The following is a 6,882-nucleotide window of genomic DNA, read 5'->3' on the forward strand; positions in this document are numbered from 1 at the left end:
TGCTAAACATGGCTATGGTTAGATTGCTACGGTATGCATGCTTTTGCCTGCGTTACGCCAAGTGATATGAGACGATGACGACGACGACGACAGCGTACGACAGCATACGATGAGAGCATACGACAGCGTGAGCCCCTAATATGCTCCCCACTTAAAACAAAATATGGGACAAAGACAGTCATCTGCGGGCCGGTCCGCTAAAGAAAGGTCCGCGGGCAGGGTACTTGAGACTTGCGGCCTAAGACGACTTGAAAGCCATATTTTTCTTTTCAGTCGATTGCGCAGATAGGTAATCGACTCTGTTGATAAAAAAACATCGACTGTGTCGAGAAATAAATAAATAAGCAAGCAAGCAGGCAGTCTATGAGCTGTGTTTGTGTGCTGTTTTATTGGTCAATATACTATTTAGTATATTCGTTTTTCAATGCTTAATATAGCCTTCATCAATTGCCTTTCGGTCAATGAGAGCGTCTTGATATTTGCAATAGGGATGGTAGAGCACAACCTTGGGCCCGGGGCAGTGGTGGCGGTAGAGGAGCATACAGAACGTCGGAATAGGGTAATCCAGTGCACTTTCAGTCATCATCAGCTGGCAACCTGTAACAGTGTGGCGATATGTGGCAGTGATGAAAAAAAAACATGGCTGATCCCTCTGTCATAGGAATCGGTATAACACGAAAGTGAAACGTGTCTTCACAGACGTAGCTGAGCGTTTGTTGTGCATTCTTTCGCCCCAAGCGCGAAGGAAGCAATGCTACAGCATCAAATTGTATTGTTACGCGAAGAACGGCAAGCCGCTCGAAACTTGCAATGCGCTGCTCAAGCAGAAAGGACGCGCGGAACGAACATACACAGGATGAGCGCGAACTGTCACAGTTGTAACTTATTTCTGTGTGAGCAGCGCGCTCCTTTCGCGAAAGCGGCCGCTTCAGTGAGCGGGGTGACCTTCGTGCTCTCAACGGAAACTTGCAGGCAGAGCGCAAGACGTACAAACCACCGAGATCACGAGATAAGCGCCCGCACGAGCGACCACGCCCTGCTGGCCCTGCCGAGGCGCGCGCTAATCCGCGTGGGGGACGACTTTTAAAGCGCGCTGTTCGAGCCCTTCGCGCCATCTCGCTAGTGATGACGAAAACACGCTGTACCGCCGATCTATGAGTACCGCCACCGGCGAATGGTGTACATAAATAGCTCGCCGTTAGCGTGGCAGAGAACATGCCGTCTGTGGCGGAGTCGTTTCGCGCAGCGCGCTGGCAATCGAGAGGTCGTAAGTTCGACGCCCGGTGACGGAATTCTTTCTTATAAGTTTTTTCTTTGCCACATGTTAGTCTTTGTATTTTACAACGTCATATCCGTGACGGAAATGCGTCAGTGGAGCCGTGGTGGACCCCGGCATAAAACACTTTCGTGTTAAAAAAGAGATTTACCTCATACTGATGGCTCTGCTCCGTCATTTCAGGTGCATTTGCGAAACAGGGGGAATTACAAGTTTTGAAGGCATATAACACAAAGGTTAGCTAGTTAGCTTGACCATAATCCCTATAGCCTAGGCACGTATGGAGCAACAAGAACATAGGTGCTTATTTTGAATTTATGCTTTGATTAATCACAAAACGGATGACTAGAACATCTTTTGGATATTACTGCTCTATGGCGCTGGGAAGGAGATAGGTATTTCAGTCTACAGTGTTACAGAAAATTGCGGGTGCGTTGTGGAGCTGCACCTGTGAATGGATATATCAAACTTTGTGGTCGCTTAACCCCTTGAGGCGCATCGTTTACATGGACGCTAAAATTGTTTTGCCATTTTTTTGGATTAGTCGCCAAGATAGAGCAAAATTCATTGTTCACCATTGAACCTTCTGCATTACTACTGTGACTTTCCCTAACCAGTAGCGCAGCCAGAGATTTTTTTCACGGGGGGAGGGGGGGGAGGGGTTCAGCCATACTTTATGTATGTTCGTGCGTGCGTTTGTATGTGTACGTGTAAATATACACATACATAACTGAAACAATTTCGGAAGGGGTTATTCATTCATCTTTCCTCTAAATGAACACAATACAACACATTACTTCATTTTCTTTCTTTGATCGTAATATATAGTGCCTTAGCATGATGTACGCGAATTTAACACATTTGCAGGCTGTCGATCATAATTCGCGCCTGAAGGAGTTAAGTATTACGTCTACGCGGACATGACGTCACTGTCACGCTGGTTGAATATCGTAGTCGGAACGTTTGTTCAGAAGTGGATTATTGAAAAATGTCATATAGTAGCCGAGTCAGCACTTCTGAAGGCGTTGGTACACTATTTCTTCATTTAATAGTGTACCGGAGCCGCGTAATGGCGCTTGCTCAAATTATGCTGCGCATTTCTGTGGCACAATTAGTGAGCCAACTTGTGCGCAATGCCAACCAAGAAACGCTTGTCGCACTTTCCGCACATATAGCTATGCACCTGCAGTCGAATGTTGAGGCATCTGTCTGTCCTACGTAATACAGAACACATGACAGGGGTATCCTATGACATACACTACCCCTTTTGAACGAGCCACGTACATTTTCTTATAGTTAATTCTGCAAGGACTACGCGCCATAGCAACACGGTTAGTCATAACAAAAAGCTGCAAGTTTTCTCTGCCTTGTGTTTGCAGAAGCATAGCAATATAAAAGAGATAGCGACTCAAGCGGAGAGGAAACGTGCCTGCCATCTCCGTCGCGCGAGAGACCTGAGGGAGGGGGGGGGGGGGAGGTCTCGGAGGGCGTTCTCCGTGGTTCCGGCAGAAAATGGCGCGTTTGATCATCTGCACTGTTGCGCGCGCCCTATCTTGACAGGGATCAGCAGAAGCTTCATACCTTTGTACATCCGGGCATTTTTTTTAAACCTAACGCGCGAGATTCGACCACCGATTCGATAAGCGGCGCATAGCGGAGCATAGCGGCGAAATGGACGAGAATGCGCGCGGGCGCGCGATGAGCAGACCTGCGCAGCTGTCTTCTGCTAGGCTGTTCCGGGAAGCGGACACCATTCTCGCTTCTTTTGAGCACCGTTATCGTCCTCTTTTTTTTTTTCTTTTCTGAACGCCGCCATCAAGTTGAAAAGAAAAGTTCAAGTGGTTGCGCGTGAGATGGACGAATGAGATGGGCGTGAGAGTCCTTCTTTTTCTTTTACCAGCGTAGCTGTTTAGCAACTCGTTCATTGTCCGACAGAGCCAAAAAAATACCATCATAATAAACGGGTATCTGCGACAGAAATTGAGTAAGTCCCACTACTCGCCACTGGTCCAATAAAAATGAAGGATGCAAATGTTAGCCCAGCAACAAATGGCTGGGAAGCGACGGCGTCGAGCCGAATACCCCGAGTAAGTATAATGAGAGAATACTAGGGAACGGGAAAGGCAACGGCGGCTGCGAGAAGACCCCGAAGTGATGTAAGGCCTACGCCAAAGACGAGGTGCCCGTAGATCTATGAGAGGGGCGAACGCTTCGTATCAGCGCAAGTTGCTGTCTCTGCAGTTTGGACATCCATGTCACGTCTGCGACTGCCTGCGGTTTAACTCGAACCTCTCTGCGCTGAGAATCAGCGTATAAACAACATAACATGACATAGCTAAAGCCTATCAACAACCTAGAAGCAACCTACAAACAATGTGCATCGCTTAGCTAAGGCCTAGAAAGAACGTAGATAGAGGCAACGAGATTAGTCCTCAGAATCGTGCAGTTTCGCTGTTTCAAGCATTGCACGGCTTAGTGCAAGCTTCGCCACTTTTTTTCCTGCAGCACTTTCCTGAGACAACAAATATATCTGCCACAGCAAGCGAAAAACAGGACTAAAAAGCAAGGACAAAAAAATTACACCATCTCCCGCTAAAGGGGACCATGAGGCGATGCGATGCCGGAGCACTTGCACGATCACGTTCCGTTGGCGTTCGCTGGGCATGCTACCGACCTCGCGTCGTGGAACGCGAAGAGGAACACTACGCGCGCCGTGTCTTCCCTCTAGCCTCGCAGTTAATTCTCACAGGGCGTGCGGGGAACGTCGACAGGCGCGCGAGAGAGAGGCAGCGTAGGGGAGGAGAGAGAAGGGGAGGGGACGCGCATGCGCTGGCACTCATCGCGGCGCCGCGCAGGAGAGTATTTCGGCATGTCGAGCCCGCATTTCAGAGGAGCTAACCGAGGCAAGTGCTGGACTGAACGCGCGCAGCGCTCTACCACATGAAGGAGAGGAGACTAGAGGAGGAGAGTAGCGTATGCGCCGTGAGAGCAGAAGCGAGAATGCAGGAGAAGCGCAAGCATGTGCTGGTAGAAAAGTGGAGAGAGTAAGGCGCAGCTGTTGGAGAGAGGGAAGGAGGAGAGCCGCGCAAGCGTAGGGTGAGTGCGGACTACGCCGAGTGCGGATGACCACGCCGTGTTACATACACCCGAGCTAGAGATACTTCAAATCTAAATTACACCATCTCCCGCTAAAGGGGACCATGAGGCGATGCGAAGCCGGAGCACTTGCCCGATCGCGTTCCGTTGGCGTTCGTTGGGCATGCTACCGACCTCACGTCGTGGAACGCGAAGAGGGACGCTACGCGCGTCGCATCTTCCATCTAGCCTGGCCGTTAATTCTCACAGGGCGAGCGGGGAACGCGGTCGACAGGCGGGCGAGAGGGGGGCAGCGTAGGAGAGGAGAGAGAAGGGGAGGGGACGCGCAAGCGCTCGAGCTCATCGCGGCATTGCGCAGGAGAGAATTTCGGCATGTCTAGCCCGCGTTTCAGAGGAAGAGTGGAAAGGGGGAGGCGAGAGGGAAAGTGGTGAGGGGAAGGGGAGAGGGTGAGTGGAGAGGAGGTGCGTGGAGAGGGTATGCGCATGCGCAGTAAGGGTGGTCACGCCGCACACCACCACCACCACCGCCACCACCACCACCACCGGATTGAGCTCCGCCTTAAGATACTTCGCATCTAAAAGCAGGCGGGGTTGGGTCCGTTTGGTATAACAACCTGGCAGACGAAAGCTGCACTACACTGTTCACTGCACGCATGCGCGTATTATCGTTCACTTCGCCGTTGCGCTCCGTGACACGGCCCTTATCGACTCGGCGGTCGACGTTGGCGCGTTCAGGTTGAAAGAAAAGGGCGCCTGTACATGCTCTGTCTCAACGATGTTTGCGTTGAAGCATTAGACAGCAAGAAGGTGGCCCTTTGTTCGCTTCATCGGCCGCGTTTCCTTAGGCCGGCGTTTTGTCGAGTTACGCTAGCTCGGATGCTAAAGGCGCTAGCTTCTATCTTTGCTTCGTATAACATATATGTTCGTTTCTGTTGTATTCACTAGTTCGTTCGCCCTTGCGACGAAACTGTGACTTCTTGACTCTATCGACACTGAGTGGCACGCTAGATAAGTGCACAAATATACAGCTTAATCGCAATGGCGAAATACACAATGTCACATACCTCTTCCGTGATTACCGATCCTTTCAACCAGGATTAGGCACCTTCCGAAGTGTTCAATGTACATAAGCTTGCGCAGGGCAGGATGAAAACCTAGTACGTCCAGAAATAAACCTAATTTAATCACAGTTTCTTTTTGTTACAATCGAAAGGAACAAGGGCGAATTGCATGCATGACAGGTATTGACAAAAGACAAACATGGCTGTTGGACATGCTTTATTTTGAACCAACGTTTTTATGAATCATGAACTCGGGCATGCACATACGTTAAAGGGGCTCTCAGAGAAAAACGATTTTTCTCGTACTACTAATTCACTCTTTCACGTTACCAAGCACACCACACTTGCTGCGAGAGGGCGCTTGGTAAGCGAGAAAACGTGAAAAAACAAAAGTTCGTGTCGACGCTGCCCGCCGTGACGTCATAGATTTTGATGGCATGTGCCAGGGCCTACGTAGTTCCTAATCGGTAAAAATGAAACACATTGTGTTCTCATGGAGCGAGAGACTTAACATACCAAGTTTCGGGAGTCGAGCGAATGTGGCCAAAATACAAAAAAAGGCTCTGAAATTCGTGTCGACACCATCGGAGCTTTTGGCAGGAAATTTAAAAGCGAAACTATTGACATTTTTTCTCCTTTATTAACGCGATAGCGTTAAAGAGCTCGTATCGCAGAAATTCCGCCGTCGGCGCCGGGGCCGTTGGTTGAGAGCGAAAAATCATCATCTTGTCCGTGAGCGAAAAATGGAAAAAGCTGCAAATAAAATAAATAATAAAAATATTGGGTCCGTGTGAAAATCGAACCCAGGCCGTCTGCGTGGCAAGCAGGTGTTCTACCACAAAGCCACGCCTCTGCTTGGAGCTGCACTCAAAGTAACTTTGATGCTTCCCAAAAAACGCGTCCTGTATACAGGTGTCACAGTACGAGATGTAATATCGCAGTAATATTGCGTAAGCGTACATTGCCATCGGGCGTCACACCGTGTCAATATCATAACGACTTCGTGGTTTAAAGAGAGCCACCCATTACAAAAGGCACACACATTACTGCGCGTATTCCCTTAGGACCACGTAGTGGGTGCATCGCAACTTCGAAAAAGTTTCTCGCGCATAATTGCTCCTGGTTTAAAGTATGCTACCCGTTACATAAGGCACACACCTTTAAACACTCGTAATGTTCGAAGTGCGCACTAGGGGCAGGATATCGCTATCGCGTTCAACTCTTAAAGGCGAAGCTTAGGCGTCCCCCAATTTTTGATAAGGCTATCCAGGTGAAATTAACGACACTACAGTTTTCTGAGTATAATTTGTCAGTGTAAGCTAATTTATTGTTTCACTTAGTGTCCCTTTTAGGTTGCGTTAGTGTTCCACAGGAATCTGGGTTAAACAATGGGCCTTTTTCAGGAGGGTAGTCTGCGCATGCGCGGTGGCGGTGACGACACGCGCGCCA

The 6,882-nt window shown here is 49.3% G+C and overlaps 1 long non-coding RNA gene across 1 annotated transcript; it reads right to left on the reverse strand.

The window, feature by feature from the left end:
• Nucleotides 1-418: 418 nt before the first annotated feature.
• Nucleotides 419-5,589, reverse strand: LOC125756996 (uncharacterized). The gene is made up of 2 exons (XR_007414983.1): nucleotides 5,437-5,589; nucleotides 419-597 (listed from the first exon to the last, which is right to left on the reverse strand). It is a non-coding gene; the product is annotated as an uncharacterized LOC125756996 (long non-coding RNA).
• Nucleotides 5,590-6,882: the final 1,293 nt, after the last annotated feature.

The sequence above is a fragment of the Rhipicephalus sanguineus genome, chromosome 1 (genome assembly GCF_013339695.2).
Source record: "Rhipicephalus sanguineus isolate Rsan-2018 chromosome 1, BIME_Rsan_1.4, whole genome shotgun sequence".
Taxonomy (NCBI): domain Eukaryota; kingdom Metazoa; phylum Arthropoda; class Arachnida; order Ixodida; family Ixodidae; genus Rhipicephalus; species Rhipicephalus sanguineus.